The 18,970-nt window shown below is 45.6% G+C and overlaps 1 long non-coding RNA gene across 1 annotated transcript in view; it reads right to left on the bottom strand.

The window, feature by feature from the left end:
- LOC146863371 (uncharacterized) overlaps positions 1 to 11,076 on the bottom strand; it is a 62,710-nt gene extending 51,634 nt beyond the window's left edge. Inside the window, exon 1 of the long non-coding RNA XR_014978601.1 lies at positions 10,937 to 11,076. This is a non-coding gene — a long non-coding RNA (uncharacterized LOC146863371). The remainder of the gene's footprint in view (positions 1 to 10,936) is intronic.
- Positions 11,077 to 18,970: the final 7,894 nt, after the last annotated feature.

Here is an 18,970-nt window from a genome sequence, read left to right as displayed (position 1 = left end):
TCTGAATGCCTTCTTGATGGAATCAAAGTAAAAAACTGAAAGTATTTCCTACTGAGGAGACTGTAGTAAATGAGGAAATTAGGAAACTTCATAACAAACAAGTCTCCCAAAATGGCCACCAGAGACAAAAGAGCCCAATGTAGCCCAAATATCACCCAGATGTAGCCCGAGTGTAGCCCAATGACAGAATGTCCCAGAGTGTTCTAACGAACAACTAGACCGCTAGCAGTCTTACTTATGACAAAAGTATGGCACACCTGAAGCCATCTTGATTGGAATAAAGTGGTAACACTTAAAACATTTAATTTACAAAGGAACAAAATAAGGGGGTTCATTTTGCCATAGAAAGTATGATTAGTGCTGCAGAAAGAAAAATTAGGGCACATTTTGACTTCTCAAATCCTCTTCTATTTCATGAACAAATTCTGACATGCAGACTGAAACATGCACTTTGAATACCAGCAGCAGACTACCCTGGTGGGCAGTAGCTTTACTACAGTGATCTAATGAGCAACTAGAGTGCTAATATTCAGAATTTATGGCAAATGTGTGACACATCTGAATGCCTTCTTGATGGAATCAAAGTAAAAAACTGAAAGTATTTCCTACTGAGGAGACTGCAGTAAATGAGGAAATTAGGAAACTTCATAACAAATAAATCTCCCAAGATGGCCACCAGAGACAAAAGAGCCCAAATGTAGCCCAAATATCACCCAGATGTAGCCCAAGTATAGCCCAATGACAGAATGTCCCAGAGTGTTCTAACGAACTACTAGAGCACTACTGTTGACAAAAGTATGGCACACCTGAAGCCATCTTGATTGGAATAAATTGGTAACACTTAAAACATTTAATTTACAAAGGAACAAAATGAGGGGGTTCATTTTGCCATGGAAATTATGATTAGTGCTGCAGAAAGAAAAATTAGGGCACATTTTGACTTCTCAAATCCTCTTCTATTTCATAAACAAATTCTGACATGCAGACTGAAACATGCACTTTGAATACCAGCAGCAGACTTCCCTGGTGAGCAGTTGCTTTACTACAGTGATCTAATGAGCAACTAGAGTGCTAACATTCAGAATTTATGGCAAATGTGTGGCACATCTGAATGCCTTTCCCACAGAGGTTTGGAAGGTGATCTATAAGCTAAACTGAGAGCATGTTTTCTGTAAATTCACATTATCTTTTTCAGTCATGTGAGAATGGAGTCTGACATTCTCAGTAAAACATGCACATCCAACAAGGGCAGAGACTGTCAGTTGATTCCTTTGTGTTCTACTGCAGCTTCCCAGAGTGTTCTAAAGAACAACTAGAGCGCTAACAGTCCTACTTATGACAAACGTATTGCACACCTGAAGCCATCTTGATTGGAATAAAGTGGTAACTCTGAATACATTTAATTTAAAAAGGAACAAAATGAGGGGGTTTATTTTGCCATAGAAATTATGATTAGTGCTGAAGAAAGAAAAATTAGGGCACATTTTGAGTGACTTCTCAAATCCTCTTCTATTTCATTAAAAAATTCTGATATGCAGACTGAAACATGCACTTTTAATACCAGTGTGCAGACTTCCATGGTGAGCAGCAGCTTTACTACAGCGATCTAATGAGCAAATAGAGTGCTAACATTCAGAATTTATGGCAAATGTGTGACATATCTGAATACCTTCTTGATGGAATCAAAGTAAAAAACGGAAAGCATTTTCTACTGAGGCGACTGCAGTAAATGAGGAAATTAGGAAACTTCATAACAAATAAATCTCTGAAGATGACCACCAGAGACAAAAGAGCCCAAATGCAGCACACATATCACCCACATGTAGCCCACATGTAGCCCAATGACAGAAGTGTGCACTTTTTTTTTTGTATTTGCAGTTTTATATAGTGCAGACTTGTCAGGTATTGGAGTGCTTTACATGAGCATTGGTTACATCACACAAGATCAAATTCATTTTGGTTGTAGACATGGGGAGATTAAGTGATTTGACCAGAATCACAGAATGTTGAGCTGAAGCAGAAACTCTAACCTGGTTCCCCAGTTGCAAAGTCTGCAGCTCTGGAAGTAACACCACATCCTCTCCCCTAGGTGCAACATTTAATCAAGTGGTCAACTGGATAAAAAAACATAAAGATTACAAATAATTTAAAAGTTCTTTGTCGCTATTTGAAAACTCAGAAAATATGTCCTCATTTTAGTTTTTTAGAGCACTAACCATAATTTTGATGCAAATAAGACCCTCTCATATATGTAATTTCTAAAGGAAACGCTCTAGGTATTACAGTTTTGATTACATCAAGATGACGTCAGGCGTTCCACACTTTTGTAATAAATATAGAATGTTATCAATCTAGTTGTTCATTGGGATACTGTTGAGAGGCAGAGGCCAGGGGCACGGACTCTGAAAATTGAAGGCAGGTAGGAGAGTGCAGAGGCAACAATTTGACCACACTGGACAGGCAGGAAGGGCAGTGGCAGCACAACAGACAATGGAGGGCAGTGGAAAGGGGGGCAGGGGCAACAAACCAACAATACAGGACTGGCAAGGGAGGCTGTGGCAATATAATAGACCATTGTGGGCAGAAGGAAGAGGCAGTGGTAGTACAACCATACATGCCAACAGACCCGTTACAGCCAGGAAACTTCCAATGTTTTTAAGCTCAAATGGGCTTTATTTGATCTGTCTCCTGTCTACAATCTCCTCTTTTTCAATGTAACTCAAAGGGGAAAATCAATACCCCAGTTTTTTTATCAAAATCTCCCTCTTACCAAGCTCAAAATGTTCGCAAGTATGGTACATTGGATCATGGTAGGCAGGAGGAATTGGGGTAGGGACATGGACTCGGATAACAGAGGACAGGAGGGACATGGAGAGGTGCACCAAACTGACCCTACAGTGCAGGCATCAGGGTTTGCAGCAGCACAATACACCACACAGGGCATGAGGGACGGGAGTGCAGCACAACAATCCATAGAGAGCATTAGGGAGGGGACAGGACCATGAACATAGACAACAGAGGACAGAGGGGAAAGAGGCAATGGTAGCTTGCTGGCCATAATGGACAGACAGGAGAGAAAGCTGCAGCATAACAGACCATAAAGGGCGGGAGGGACGAATCAGGGGCATTAGAATGGAACAGACAAGCCAGGAGGGAGGGAATAGGGGCCTGCACATGGAAACAGAGGGCTGGGGGCAAGGGGGCAGGGCAGGAGCAGCAAGATGACCTTGGAAGTCAGGCAGGATGGGCACTAGAAACAAGACACACCATGGAGAGCAACAATGAGACTCTGATGGCATATACACAGACCATGGAGGGAAGGTGGGAGGGGGTCAGGGGCAGCTAGCTGACCACACAGGGAAGGTGGGAGGGGCCATGGCAGCACAGAAGACCATGCATGGCAAGCAGGAGGGTTAGTGGCAGCACAATGGCTATGATGGGCAAGAAGGAGTGTGCAGGGGCATGCACAAAGGACCATGGGGGACAGAAGGGATGGTCAGGACCTGGGCACAGACAAGAGAGTTCAGGGGAAGGGGCCTCACAACAGACCACGTGTCGCAGGCAAGAGGAGCAGTTGCAGCACAACAGACCAGGGGGGGCAGAAGGGTGTGACAGTAAAATGGACCATGGAGGACAGGAGGAAGGGGATAGGGGCATGGCATGTGGACAGGCAGGGTGGCGGTGGCAGAGACAGGTTACAGTCATCTGACAATGCTAGGCAGGTGGGTGGGGAGTGGCAGCTCAACAGAACACTCAGAGTAGATAGGAGTGGCAGGTCCATGGAACATGGTGGGCAAAAAGGATGGAGCAGGGGCATTCACAAAGACATCGGAGGGCAGGGGGAAGGAGAATAGGGGCAGCAAGCTAAGCACAGAGGCTAAGCAGGAGGTCAATGATGGGCCATAGAATTGGGCAATGGAGGGCAGGAGGAGTGGACTGGTACATCATGCCAAATGGAGGGCAGTGGCAGCACATCAGACCATGCATGGCAGGAGGGAGGAGGCTAGTCCATGGATCCAGACAACAGAGGATAGGGAGGAGGTGGATGGGGCAGCAAGCTAACTGTTCAGAGAAGGTGGGTATTAGGAACTTTATGTTTTTTAAAATGTGTGTCTGTGCGAACTACTTAAAATATGTATGTATGTATGTATCGGGTATTTATATAGCGCAAAACTGTCACCCGAAGGGTATCCTGGCGCTTTGACTTTTTACCAATAGCACGCGATAATAGAGTAGCCAGATGATTTAATCTAACCTGGGAAAAAGATACGTTTTTAATCCTTTCCTGAAGGAGGAAAGATCCCCCATACTTCTCAGCAACAGGGGTAAGGAATTCCAACATTTGGCTGCCGCAAATCTAAAGGACCGTCCGCCCATCCGAGCCCTCAAAACCTTCGGAACCACCACTAAGTACGCTGACAATGATCGAAGAGAGCGTGCGGGTACATACCACGCGAACATTTCCTGCAGCGGGACAGGCCCTTGCCCATGAAGCACTTTAAACACCAAGCACAGTGCTTTAAACACAATCCGCTGCGAGATAGGCAACCAATGAAGGTCCACCAGCGCCGTAATGGAAGAGTCAGAACGGCGCCGAGAAAGGGCCAGCTTAGCAGCCATATTCTGCACTCGTTGCAGTTTACCCACCAGATTGGCGGGTGCTCCTAGCAGCAATGCGTTGCAATAATCCAACCTACTCAGTATGATGCCACGCACGACCTCTGGCCGAGCATGGACCGGTAGCAACGGAAGGATTTTCCATAACATGCAGAGCAGCGCCATGCAAGTGGCCACAGTCTTATTTACAAAGACATCTAGCTGAAGATTGGACCCGAACATCACACCCAAGTTCCGGGCGGAGACTGCTGCCAAGGGAGCATCCTGGAGGGTGGTAGGCCAAAAATCAGATGGCAGCGGACGAGAGACACGATCCATCGAGCAATGCAGTACCTCTGTTTTTGAGCTATTAAATTGCAGGGAGTTTTGCCCCAACCAATCTGCGGCTGCTGCCATGCACCGATGGAAAATCTCCAGAGGCACCACATCCTATGAACAAGTATGCAGCATAATCTCACTTTTATTCAGGAAGAAGAGGACGTTTGTGACTGTGACTCCGGGCTCACTTGGCAGAAACACCCCCTGACCCTCCACCCCCCAGTGCAAAATGTCATACCCGTGAAAAGGGTAGGTGGACGCAGTGTTATATAGAACATAGTCCTGAGAGCATGATTGAACATGAAAACTAGATATAGTATATGGTATAAAATATGCACCAAAAAGTGTGATATAAGATGAACCGGGGCGTCAAATATAATATGCAATACATGATGACAGATTCATTGGAGAGCACGAGATAGCACAGGCACTAGCGCGTGCTATGCGATATGCGCCTTGGAGTGTAATATGCACAGGGCAGTGTTGTGTAACCTAACTAGTCTCTAAAGTTGTAATATAAAATATATGCTGGGGAGTGTAACGTTGCATATGCACTGTGACAAAGATATGGATCCCAGATTGTAATATGTATGGCATAGAGCTGTGCATTATAACATAGGCATCGAGGAAGGCACGTTAGATGGGGCAATATAACCCGTGCGAAGGCAAGTGTGGAATGACAAATTCACGGGGTGGTGTTACAGTGCACATGGGCCAGAGAGTGTCATAGCATTCGCACTAGCTGGTGGAATACAACACAGAGGTGTGTGGCACTCGGCGGGCACTGGTGGGTGTAACACAGCATTGGGCTCAGGCAGGAGCATGCTGTGACTCTCAAGTGAGGTTCGTCTTCTTTCCAGAGAGTAAAATAAAAAGTATTACACATCCGGCGGTGGATGTGTGTTTTATTAACCGTAAGCGGGGTTTCCTGCATAGTTTGGTCGATTTTTTGTCGAATCCCCTTTGAATGGCTTGGTGTGCGTGTGTATTAAATGTGCCTGTCAATAGCTACCCGTGTTTGTATAAATAAACGACAAAGGTGTCTACTTGGAGAGTACCCACCGGCGGGGGCGCCGGGATTAGGCACGGTAGGGCGTCAGACACGTCAGAGCTTCACTAGCAGTGTAAATACATTCCACGTGGATTCATTGTATGCATAGTCGCCTTTTAAATGTATATCACGCAAATCGTCATGGTGATAGGTACATACGGTTTGTCCAGCATGTTCTAGGTGTTTCTATAAATATATATATTTTTTAAATAATAAAAAACAAAGGCCGGCCCCGGGGGATTTTTTCCCCGGAGCCATAAGTGGCCTGAGGAGGGGGGCAACGCAGCCCCCCTCCTAAAGAATTAAAAAACAAATTAGGGTGCAGGCCCTGGGGGATGGGGTCCCCAGGGCCAATAAATTAGAAAAAGAAGGGGGGCCACACAGCCCTCCTCCTTAAAAAAATAAAATAAATAAAAGCCCGGCATCGCGCCGGAGGCCACGCCCCCTCCTTGCAGCACTCTGCAAACGCGCCCCCTGGACAGTTGTAAGTTGGGGAATTAATTCCCCTTCAATACTGAGGGTCCCTGAGGGCCAACTAGCCCAACAGGTATCTCCAGTATGCGCCAGGGAGCTGCTTTGCAGACAGGTGTTCTGAGGCCACGCCCCTTTTTACACCTCTATGCAACGCAGCTCTGTGGCGCTTACTGGAGGTACCTAGTGGGCTAGTTTGACCCTAGGGACCCTTAGGATTCAAGGGGACTTAATCTCTCAACTTAGAACGGCCACAGGGCGCGTTTACACAGTGGTGAGGGAGGGGACGGGGCCTGAGGTGACGTGTGCAAAGACGCCCTGTGGCGCGTTTTAAGTTGGGGAAATAATTCCCTTTCAATCCTGAGGGACCCTGGGGGCCAACTAGCCCACCAGGTGCTTCCAGTAAGCGCCACTGCTCTGCGTTGCAGAGAGGTGGTGCAGGCCGTGCCCCTTTTTACACCTCTCTGCAATGGCGCTTACTGGACGTACCTAGTGGGCTATTTTGCCCCTAGGGACCCTCAGGATTCAAGGGGACTTAATCTCCCAACTTAATAAAAACGGCCACAGGGCGTGTTTACACAGTGGTGAGGGAGGGGACGGGGCCTGAGGTGACATGTGCAAACACGCCCTGTGGTGCGTTTTAGGTTGGGAAAATAATGCCCCTTCAATCCTGAGGGCCCCTGGGGGCTAACTAGCCCACCATGTGCTTCCAGTAAGCGCCACTGAGCTGCGTTGCAGAGAAGTGGTCCAGGCCGTGCCACTTTTTACACCTCTCTGCAACACAGCTCTGTGGCGCTTACTGGAGGTACCTAGTGGGATAGTTGGACCCTAGGGACCCTCAGGATTCAAATTAACTTAATCTCCCAACTAAAAACGGCCACAGGGCGTGTTTACACAGTGGTGAAGGAAGGGGATGGGGCCTGAGTTAACGTGTGCAAACAAGCCCTGTGGCGCATTTTAAGTTGGGGAAATAATTCTCCTTCAATCCTGAGGGACCCTGGGGGCCAACTAGCCCACCAGGTGCTTCCAGTATGCGCCACTGAGCTGCGTTGCAGAGTGTGGTCTAGGCCGTGCCCCTTTTTACATTTCTCTGCAATGCATCTGTATGGCGCTTACTGGATGTACCTAGTGGTCTAGTTGGACCCTAGGGAACCTCAGGATTCAAGGGGACTTAATCTCCCAACTTAAAATGGCCACAGGGCGTATTTACACAGTGGGGAAGGGATGGGACGGGGCCTGAGGTGACGTGTGCAAACAGGCCCTGTGGCGCGTTTTAAGAGGTAGTTTTAATCCCCTGCCCTAATGTATACTAGGGGCTTACAGAGGAGGTCATGCTAATCACAAGGGGACCCCAACGCTTAGTGTTCCCTAGTGTATACAGGTGTTTTCACTGTATTCTGAGTGTCTTTTAACATAGCACTGGCTCTAGGACTGGTTAGTCAGACTCAGTTACCACCAGTATCCGTCTGAAAAAGTTGAGGGTACAGGATGATTTTGCAACAAGGCTTCTTTCTGCTCTTCTGTGTGTTCTTTCTGCATGTTATCCTTTTTCCTGCACTTTTCTTTGCTTTGAGGACTTCTGTTGCTTCTTTCTGCATTTCTTTTTTTTCTTTCTGTGCGTTTTTCCTTCTTTCTTCACATGTCCTATCTCTGTAGGCATAGTTAGAAATTAGCATTTAAAAAACCTTTGAAATTCACTGAAAAAACCACAGGTTTCAGGCACGTTATAGTTAGGAATTAGCATTTAAAAAACCTTAGAAATTCACTGAAAAAACCATAGGTTTCAGGGGCGTTATAGTTAGCTGGACTTTTCACTCGTACAAAACCATTGAAATTCCCCCGTTATAGTTAGTTCAGCTAACTATAACTTGAGCGCCCGCAATGCTCTGCTGATGACGTCACATATTACATCACTCATGACATGGTCAGTGACATCACTCATGACATTACTGATGACATCTCAAATGACATCACTGATGACATCACTGATTACATCATCCTTGTGATAGAGTGGCAGACCTCCTCTCCCCCTAATATAACCTTTGATACACACATTCAAAAATAGAAACTAAAATTTTCAAAACAATGGACTTACCAATACCAGTTACAACAACCTATTCAGTAATTCTAAGATCCACATACATATCCACTCATTCACCAACAGTCCTATACAGTCACTCATACATGTACTCACTCATCATATGTACTCATACACCTATACATCCTGTTACACAATGCCACTCATCCATAGAGTTACTCACACACATACTCACTCATGCTAATAAAGAATCAAACATCCATTTACTTGCATATACAGTTATACACACACCACCACACATACTTCTCAAGAAACTTACACATACTTAGTCTTTTAAACAATCACTTATAGAAATACATACTTATTCATACAGGAACTCTTTCAATCTCTCACTCTCACATATACTCACTTATATACACCAATAGTCACATATACTAGTTTAAAACATATGTAGTTACTCATAAAGACACAATTCACTCACTAACACACCCATGCACACACTCATCCACCCATACAGTCCTGCACACATGCTGTCTTCAACACATACAAACAGTGAGTCACTCATTCATGCACCTACGCACTACGTAATACCCCCCACCGAACCATACAGACACTCAGACACTCATACTGATACTCAAAAAACCAACTAATAACCTATATAGACACTAATGTAGCTACTCACCAACCCATGCAGCCACTTATACACAAAGTGAGAGACTGATACAGATATTTACATATTTAAACATTACTCACTAAGCCATGTATTCACTAAGATACACTTAATCAGTCAGTTATACAATCAATTTTTCAAAAACAAATCATCCATTTAGACACTTATATACCCATTTATTCTTCCATCGACCTTGAGATATACATATATAAAACATATGTAATTTTCAGAAAAACACACATTCACTGGATGATGTCATCAGTGATGTCATCAGTGATGTCATTTGAGAAGTAATCAGTGATGTCATGAGTGATGTCACTGACCATGTCATGAGTGATGTAATATGTGACGTCATCAGCAGTGCATTGCGGACGCGCAAGTTATAGTTAGCTGAACTGACTATAACGGGGAAATTTCAATGGTTTTGTATGAGTGAAAAGTCCAGCTAACTATAACGCCCCTGAAGCCTATGGTTTTTTGAGTGAATTTCTAAGGTTTTTTAAATGCTAATTCCTAACTATAACGTGCCTGAAACCTATGGTTTTTTCAGTGAATATATATATATATATATCACCATAAACTCCCTCCTCATGGACAGAGCAGAGGCCACACAGGGGAGAACCGGGTAAACACTTTAATTACGGCAAATGCATTTCGGCCTGTCGGCCTTCCTCAGTGCCAGAGCAGTGTTCAGGAGGTTTCACAGTTCCAGTTGTTATGAGTCCCGCTCCGTTGTTATTGGACAACGTCAGCTCCACCCCCAAACAGGTGTGTCTGCTCACGGATAGTAGCTCACGGGCTGAGTGAACTACTGGTCCCAGAATGCTGTTGGCTTTCAGGTAGGTGATGCAGGGGGGGATTATAACGCCAAAATGATCGTACTGCGTGCTGGACAAGCAATGGTACTGCTGAAGCAAATGCTCTGCTGTGATGTCTGTCAAGTGCTTCCCTGGGTCCCCGAACCACATCAACCTCCGTGCCTCGGAATCCATCCGGCGGGTGCAGGTATGGCCATGCATCCCGCCCAGTGTGAAGGGGAATCACTTCACAGCCGCTATTCTCCTTCCGAAGCATTGAGGTGGGCCCCAGCCTTTCAATAACTTGAAAATTGCCGCAAAGCTGCCAAGGCAGCAGCCAGTGAAGTTGGGGCCAACTTGCAATGTGGGGGCCTCTGTACTGCGTCTCTGGCTGACTATATATATATATATATCCAAGCTCTGTTTCCTTGTTTCCCCCCCTAAAAAAAACAGCACTTGTGGGGGCAGTTGCTAGACTTTATTGGCAACGCAACAGAGCTTGGATAAATAGTGCTGGCGCACCACCCGCGTTTCTAAAGCACCCGTCCATGAGTGCGCTGTTCACTGTGCATCAAGGAGCTTATATAGATGCACCTCCTGTTTGAAATGTGCTAACAGGTCTGGTCGTTCGTTACTGCACGAGCAAAATCGGCACAGGAAGGTAATTTGATTGAAAAAGGTGCACATTACGCCTGGAGCCCACCGCAGGGCAGTGAAATAAATGAACTGATTGGCAAAGAAATTGTAGGGAAATGGACCGACTCCACTGATGGAGAAGAGTTGGACTACAGTTACCAGCATGCACTCACTGGAGAGAGCACGCAATTAATGGACAAAGATGGCTGTGGTGTTTCTGCCTTTTCCTGTTTGTCACCCCATGAGGAAGGAGCCTGCGGCTTCGAAACGCGTAGGGGATTATGCCTAAAAAAGTCGGAATGTGCATCTTTTTGTGAATAAAGGGTTTGTTAACTCACCTCTCTGTGGAGTGCGTCCTTTATCCAGAGGCAACCTCGAGAAATGTGTTAAGCGACGGCCTCAGCCGCGAAGGATGCACCTCCTGTTTGAAATGTGGTAACAGGTCTGGTCATTCGTTACTGCACGAGCGAAATCGGCACAGGAAGGTAATTTGATTGAAAAGGTGCACATTACGCCTGGAGCCCACCGGAGGGCAGTAAAATAAATTAACTGATTGGCAAAGAAATTGTAGGGAAATGGACTGACTCCACTGATGGAGAAGAGTTGTACTACAGTTACCAGCATGCACTCACTGGAGAGAGCACGCAATTAATGGACAAAGATGGCTGTGGTATTTCTGCATTTTCCTGTTTGTCACCCCATAAGGAAGGAGCCTGCGGCTTCGAAACGCGTAGGGGATTATGCCTAAAAAAGTCAGAATGTGCATCTTTTTGTGAATAAAGGGTTTGTTAACTCACCTCTCTGTGGAGTGCGTCCTTTATCCAGAGGCAACCTCGAGAAATGTGTTAAGCGGCGGCCTCAGCCACGAAGGATGCACCTCCTGTTTGAAATGTGGTAACAGGTCTGGTCGTTCGTTACTGCACGAGCGAAATCGGCACAGGAAGGTAATTTGATTGAAAAGGTGCACATTACGCCTGGAGCCCACCGGAGGGCAGTAAAATAAATGAACTGATTGGCAAAGAAATTGTAGGGAAATGGACCGACTCCACTGATGGAGAAGAGTTGGACTACAGTTACCAGCATGCACTCACTGGAGAGAGCACGCAATTAATGGACAAAGATGGCTGTGGTGTTTCTGCCTTTTCCTGTTTGTCACCCCATGAGGAAGGAGCCTGCGGCTTCGAAACGCGTAGGAGATTATGCCTAAAAAAGTCGGAATGTGCATCTTTTTGTGAATAAAGGGTTTGTTAACTCACCTCTCTGTGGAGTGCGTCCTTTATCCAGAGGCAACCTCGAGAAATGTGTTAAGCGACGGCCTCAGCCGCGAAGGATGCACCTCCTGTTTGAAATGTGGTAACAGGTCTGGTCATTCGTTACTGCACGAGCAAAATCGGCACAGGAAGGTAATTTGATTGAAAAGGTGCACATTACGCCTGGAGCCCACCGGAGGGCAGTAAAATAAATTAACTGATTGGCAAAGAAATTGTAGGGAAATGGACCGACTCCACTGATGGAGAAGAGTTGTACTACAGTTACCAGCATGCACTCACTGGAGAGAGCACGCAATTAATGGACAAAGATGGCTGTGGTATTTCTGCATTTTCCTGTTTGTCAACCCATAAGGAAGGAGCCTGCGGCTTCGAAACGCATAGGGGATTATGCCTAAAAAAGTCGGAATGTGCATCTTTTTGTGAATAAAGGGTTTGTTAACTCACCTCTCTGTGGAGTGCGTCCTTTATCCAGAGGCAACCTCGAGAAATATGTTAAGCGGCGGCCTCAGCCACGAAGGATGCACCTCCTGTTTGAAATGTGGTAACAGGTCTGGTCGTTCGTTACTGCACGAGCGAAATCGGCACAGGAAGGTAATTTGATTGAAAAGGTGCACATTACGCCTGGAGCCCACCGGAGGGCAGTAAAATAAATGAACTGATTGGCAAATAAATTGTAGGGAAATGGACCGACTCCACTGATGGAGAAGAGTTGGACTACAGTTACCAGCATGCACTCACTGGAGAGAGCACGCAATTAATGGACAAAGATGGCTGTGGTGTTTCTGCCTTTTCCTGTTTGTCACCCCATGAGGAAGGAGCCTGCGGCTTCGAAACGCGTAGGGGATTATGCCTAAAAAAGTCAGAATGTGCATCTTTTTGTGAATAAAGGGTTTGTTAACTCACCTCTCTGTGGAGTGCGTCCTTTATCCAGAGGCAACCTCGAGAAATGTGTTAAGCGGCGGCCTCAGCCGCGAAGAATGCACCTCCTGTTTGAAATGTGGTAACAGGTCTGGTCGTTCGTTACTGCACGAGCAAAATCGGCACAGGAAGGTAATTTGATTGAAAAGGTGCACATTACGCCTGGAGCCCACCGGAGGGCAGTAAAATAAATGAACTGATTGGCAAAGAAATTGTAGGGAAATGGACCGACTCCACTGATGGTGAAGAGTTGGACTACAGTTACCAGCATGCACTCACTGGAGAGATCACGCAATTAATGGACAAAGATGGCTGCGGTGTTTCTGCCTTTTCCTGTTTGTCAGACCATGAGGAAGGAGCCTGCAGCTTCGAAAAGCGTATGGGATTATGCCTAAAAAAGTCAGAATGTGCATCTTTTTGTGAATAAAGGGCTTGTTAACTCACCTCTCTGTGGAGTGTGTCCTTTATCCAGAGGCAACCTCGACAAATATATATATATATGCAAAAAAGAACTCTGGGTAGTTCTCAAGTTTAGGTGGAAAGCAGCTCCTGTATAGAGCACTCTCAACACCAGCGACACTCTAGATCTGCTCACCTCAAATGTCTGCTTTTCTATCAAAGTCTTTAAGCATAGGATTAGCACAGTGACATCCAGGCCAAGATAGAAAAGGGCAAAGTATTTTTCCATTTCTACAGCAAAGGCTTTAAGCATAGGACTAGCACAGTTCTGTCCTTGCCGAGCTGTAAAATGACAAACGCCATTTACCACTCCAGGCACAGTATTACAGCTTTGATTTGGGAAAATACCAACCAAGCCAACCTGAAATATGTAAAAGCAACCCCTGACACAGTGTTTTGCTCTAATTAGAGCTCTTCAGAGAGGTATAGCTTTGTCCAGACACAAGGGAGCACCCAGTATAAGTAAAAAAAAATACCCTTTCAGGCATAGAGTGACGAATAAATTATGCAAAAAAGAAGAAGAGAGCTTTGGATAGTTCTCAAGTTTAGCTGGAAAGCAGATCCTGTATAGAGCACTGTCAACACGAGCGACACTCTAGATCTGCTCACCTCAAATGTCTGTTTTTCTATCAAAGTCTTTAAGCATAGGATTAGCACAGTGCCATTCATGCCGAGATAAAAAAGGACAAAGTCTTTTGCCACTTCTACAGCAAAGTCTTTAAGCATAGCGTAAAGACTTTAGCTAATAGAGATCGCGTGCCCCTCAGGCAAGCCAACGTTCAGAAATAAAAATTATGCCCGGGGGGGGGGGGGGGGGGGGGGGGGGCGACCCATCACCACGAGGGCCGACCCCCCCCAAAGACATCCCTGGTGTCTAGTGGGGGTTTCCTGGCCGTGGATCGCAGTGCTGCTGCGATCCACGGACAGGAAACCCTTTCAGGAAGGCTTTGTTTGAAAGACTCTCCCCTTTAAAACGAGGCCTCCCTGAAAGCTGGGGAGGCCATTTTTGGCCTAATTTCCCCATCGGAGTTGAGCGCGGCCTCACCTGCGGCTGTCCGGTGGGGAAATCAGTGATGTCAGAGCGCCTTGCGGCGCAATGACGTTACAGATAGGCGGGCGGGGGGAAGCGGAAAGCCTCCCATGTCTCCCCCAGGGGAAAAAATAAATAAAAATCTCTGGTGCATTGCAACGGAGGTTCAAAGGGGGCCCTCCCTGGTGACAGCCAATGGACGTGCGCCGCACCAGGGATGTAGTGCTTGGGTCGACCATTGGCCAACGCAAGCACCAAACGGGTTAAGCGCAACATATCACCCTGAATAGGGTCTTTTGGCACTGTTGAAACTCTACAGTTCCTGGAGCAGTGATATTATAGTAAATATCTAAAACAAATGAAATTTTTAAAAAGCCGGGTTTTGAGAGATTTTGTCAAATGTTTAAAATATGTGCAAGAATGTAAATATAGCAAAAGCTGATTCGAGTACTGAGGGACTATGTATGAAATTGCACGGCCCCCATTCCCGGGGGTGTGGATGTGCCAGGGATGTAAAAGGAGTTTCCTGCTAGATCTGAGACTTCGACTGGGGGCATACTACTCAAGTTTGGCCTGCTGGTAGAGAGGCTGCCTTCCATGCAAGGATTTACGGAATAAATAGAGAAGTTTTAACACAGAAAGCTTTTTATAGGCAACCACTGAAGGGTTCTGAGAGTGTCTTCTGAATGTAATCGAGATGGAAGACAACAGACTAGCAAAGCAGTGGTGCTTCAAACCACCTGGAGCTTGGAGAACAAACCTTCGTTCATGGTGACCGTTAGCACATTGCCATAGTCCAAGCAGCTGATTACTAGAGCCTAGACTAGGGATTTTGTTGACTGAAGTGATAGCAACTGACATATTTTCCTGAGAAGGTGCATGATTCCAAAACAGGAGCCCGAAATGGCATTCACATAATCACTCATCGAGAGGTTCTTATTTACCATGATTCCCAAGTTTGTCACTACTGCTTTCAGGGTGAGAGCTGGACCCGAACCCTGAGGCTACCAGTCTTTAGACCAAACAGAATGAGCCTTCCCAAAGAGTACAATCTCTGTTTTGCCCCTATTCAGCTGAAGACAGTTGAGCTGCGTCCACGATACAATCACAGAATCTTTCTTTAGTTGATGTCCCATTGTGATGACTAGTTGGGTGTCATCTGAATAAGAGATGACTTGAAACCAATGGATTTTATTACTTGTGTCAGTGGGGCCACAGAGACATTAATGGGGCTCAACAAGGATCCCTGTGGCACTCCCCTTTCCAAGGGTATAATTTAAGAGCAGAGGGACTCTAACCGCACCTTATGGGTGCGCTCATTCAGAAAATGATTCAACCATACCCATGATTTCCCACCGGCACCTAACTCCCCTATTATTTTAATTAAGACTGAGTAGGAGATAGTGTTGAATACTGCTGTGAGATCCAATAGTATCAGCATTGCTGAGTGCCCATTGTCCAAAGAAAGTTTTGTTGTTCCAGACTTCCACCTTTGCCATTTCTGTGCTGAAAGAAAATCTGCCTGGGAGGGATCGAGCAAAGAATGGCTTTCTGGAGAAGCTGTTAGTTGGATATTCAACAGAGTTTCCATAACTTTACCAAGGGAAGGGCGCAGTGGAAATAGGTCTAAAATTAGCTAATTCTTTTGGATCTGCTGAGGGTTTTCAAGAATGGGCTTTACCCTTGCTAACTTCCACTTGACCAGGAGTGTTTCCAAGCTTAAGGAAAGATTGTATCGATCGGTGAGAGAAGTGCTGGGTTCAGGGTGACCCTAATATATGGTGGTGCATTGTCTTCTGTTGATCCAGACGCAACTCAATTTATCAGAGCATTGCCTTGGTCTGGGGTCACCCTATTGATCTCCGCCAGCATAGCAATTTCTGAGGGGTTAGGTGGAACCCTAATTTCCTGTGTGGATTACATGGTAAAAGCATTATTAATTAAAAAGAAAGAGGCTAAGAAGGGGTTGGTGCATGATGTGGGAGTAGTGAATTCCATGAGATTCTTATACAATTATTTTGCGTAGTTGCCAACATTGTTGTTTCTACCTACAATATTGGATTTCCTTGGTTTAAGATTATTATGATAGGTTGTTAATGCGTTCTATAGGTTGTCCTGTCTTCAAGTATTTTTTGACCGTATATTTTTGCACCAGGTGTATTATCGAACTAAGCTATTCTACTGGCATTATTACCATTTGCATGGAGGTTACACACAGATCGCTGCAGCAGAAACTCAAATACTGAGCAATTTCTCGAGATTGAAGCCTTTAATCTCCAGTTGACTGTGTCTCCGGGTATTTTCTTTTGATATGCTTACTTAAAAGCATGGATAAATATTACTGGCTTGACGACAGCTGTTTACTTATCAAAATATCATCCTCTCTCCCACTGGCTTGAATCCCCAAATACCTTCACCTCTCCAACACACCCTCAGAGAGAAATAAAACCTCCTTGGTAATTTATTTATTTTTCCATCTTTTTAAATATATAAAGACAAGGAAACGTGTTTATCTGTATAAATTCAAACAAACAGGAAACAGGGAGCCTGTAGGGGACATTTTAAATAAATCTTTGGATAAATAAATTACAACTAATTGATTAAATAAATATTTTGAGCATTACTTGCTATGAAGTTCTTTTTTAAGACCCTGCCTACATCATTTAAATGTGGGGAAGACCAGAGGGAGTAGTGGGAAAATGGGGATTATCTGTTACTAAATGGGAGGGGTTTAGGGAAATTTAAGGAAGACTTTGGGGAGCATCATGCTAATACAAACACACCTATTATTAACCTTGCCATTGCTGTTTACATACTTCACTACTAAAGTTATTACAGTTCTAAAACTGTTACTACAGGCTCAAATGTACTGCAGCCCAGCCTTGGAATAAGTAATCAAGCACCACATATGGCCAACCATTCGTCCATTGGTACTGCACCACACATTCACAGATAATGGAGGCAGGCAAATAAAATAACACTACTGGGTAGTTACAGTTAGGACTACTTTTCCATAGACTATGCATTTTTTGTGTTGCTAATAAGTTTTACGCCGTTTGACAAATATTCCCAAAACCTTAAAAACAAAAAGCTAATTCGCCTCAGATCTTTCCTGGAAAGTTTCATGGTGATCTGTCAATTGGGGGCCGAATAAGAAGGAGGGTCAAAAAAGCAAATTTCCCCAGGTATTTTCCATAGACTTCTTTAGACAGAGCTACTGCACAAACTACTGAACAGAATTACACCAAATTTGGCATCTTGGTTTGCAGATTATACTTTTTTGTGATTTTGTGTAAATCGGTTCAGTAGTTTCAAAGTTAAAACCTAGGAGCTTTTTTTCCCTTAGGCCAAACCGCTCCCACTGAAGTTAGACTGATTGATTGCCAGAAACATGGGGGGTGCACCGGTGTAAAAATTCTCAGTTCTTTACGGCAATCCCACGGGACTCCTGCAGGATTATGGCAAACAAAGAAAATGGTGGCTGCTATTTTTTTTTAAATATATCGGGGGTGTGAGTCAGTGGTGTAACCAAAGTTGAGGGGGCTCCCTGCCACTCACACGGAGGGGTCCCTGCTCTGGATTTAATCCAGAGCTATTGGGCCTGAGTACTGAGTACCCTGCAGCTCGGGGGCCCCCCGCACCGCACGGGCTGCAGGGGCCTGTGTTACACCCCTGGTGTGAGTAGGGCTGCCCTCCTTGAGCACATTTTGGGCTCTAAGGTCCCCCTACCCCGGGGCTTCTTTGCGATCCCTGGTCCGTCAACTGGTGGGTCCCTGTGAAGGCAACTTTGATTTTCCTTGGGCTTCCCTGGTTGCTCCAGATGTGCCCTGACTCCCCACTGGGTGATGAGTCCCTCAGACCTTGCTTGTCTGCACTGAAGCATCTTTCTCCTTTCTGCATGGGTTGCTGTTGCCAAGGCTTGTTGTGTCCAATCTGGGCACCGACGCTGCAGTACTCAACATCCTTCGTTGGACAGCTCGAATCCAGCTCCTGGTTGTCCTCGACACCTCCTGGTCCTCGTGGCTGAAGAGTCAAGCTTCACCTTCTTCCGACTTCGGTGGGCATTCGCCTATCGTGCCCCTGGTCACTGGTTAGTGGCCCAGACTCTATCCCCTCTGCTTTCAGGTTCGTCTCGACTTCGATCCAGGCTTGGATCTCTTTGGACACTTCGCATTTTCCCGGCAGCAGCACTTCTTCACCAGCTCCCATTGAAAACGACGACGCGACCCGACACCATTTTACACCTATGCACCAGGCTTCCCTGGGTGAGGTAACCCGAGCCGAGTACTCCGGTGCTCCCGTGAGTGTTGACCCTAGAACTTCCTAAGTCCAAATGGGTTTGGTCCTAGCTCATCTCAAAGTGTCCCTAACCTTTAAAAATCTAACAGCGACTTTCCCCATAGAAGCTAACGGGAGCTCGCGGCTGTGTTCTCACACTGCACACAGCCCTCGTGGGTCCCCTGGGTGGTTCCTTGGCGTCTAGTTAAGTCATGGTTCTTATACGACTATTTTAGTATATGGTTTGGCTCGCCCTTAGGGCCTAACGTGTATTTGTGCTATTTTACTGTAATATTTGAAGTGTAACTTATGTGTTTTGACCTCTAGGCTCATAAAGAGACTAGTAGGGTGTGTTTAGAATGAAATACATATATTTTATATGTATACCTGGTGTGGTTGCCTTTCATTTAGCCATT

Source organism: Triturus cristatus, chromosome 2_2, assembly GCF_964204655.1.
Source record: "Triturus cristatus chromosome 2_2, aTriCri1.1, whole genome shotgun sequence".
In the NCBI taxonomy this organism is placed as follows: Eukaryota; Metazoa; Chordata; class Amphibia; order Caudata; family Salamandridae; genus Triturus; species Triturus cristatus.
The sequence above is the reverse complement of the archived record's forward strand: the minus strand, read 5'-3'. Positions and strand labels throughout refer to the sequence as shown.